This window comes from Dipodomys spectabilis, unplaced genomic scaffold (genome assembly GCF_019054845.1).
Source record: "Dipodomys spectabilis isolate Male_0828 unplaced genomic scaffold, ASM1905484v1 ptg000065l, whole genome shotgun sequence".
In the NCBI taxonomy this organism is placed as follows: domain Eukaryota; kingdom Metazoa; phylum Chordata; class Mammalia; order Rodentia; family Heteromyidae; genus Dipodomys; species Dipodomys spectabilis.
The window spans coordinates 1,431,130-1,431,939 of record NW_024870742.1 but is presented as its reverse complement, the minus strand read 5'-3'; positions in this window follow the sequence as shown (position 1 = coordinate 1,431,939).

Below are 810 nucleotides of genomic sequence, written 5' to 3'. Positions count from 1 at the left end.
GATTCCTTGTGATACTCGTTTCAGATATAGGAACAGTTATTCTGTCTTCTTTGGATTGGATGGTTTTTTCATTCATCACTGTTAATCACATTTCTTGTCCTGGATTGTTGACCCTTCTAGATCAATAGAAATATTTCAGGTTCTTTTGAGGAACCTCCATACTACTTTCCAAAGTGGTTGAACAAGTTTACATTCCCACAAACAATGAAGTAAGGTTCCCTTCTGTCCACATCCCCTCCAGCATCTGTTGTTGTTAGAGTTCTTGATTTTTGCCATTCTAACTGGAGTGAGGTGGTATCGCAATGTTGTTTTGATTTGCATTTCTTTTATGGCTAGGGATGTTGAGCATTTCTTCATGTGTCTATTGGCCATCCTTCTTTCTTCTTAAGAGAAGTTTCTCTCTAAGTCTTTCGCCCACTTTCTTATTGGGCAGTTGTTTCTTTGAAGATTTGTTGTTGGGAGATTTAATTTTTTTGAGTTCCAAGTATATTTTAGATATGAGACCCTTTTCCATCGTATGGCTAGTGAAGATCTTCTCCCAATCCATGAGCTTTCTATTGATCTTGCTAGCTATGTCCTTTGCCATGCAGAAGCTCTGCAACTTCATGCAATCCCATTTGTCCAACCTTTCTTTGATTTGTTGTGTTTCCGGGTCTCTACTCAGAAAATTTCAGCCTGTGCCAAGGAGACCTAGGCTTTCTCCTATTCCATCCTGTAATGGTTTCAGAGCGTCTGCTTTGACCCCGAGGTGTTTGATCCATTTGGAGTTTATTCTGGTGCGGGGTGATATATAAGGATCTAGCTTTAGTT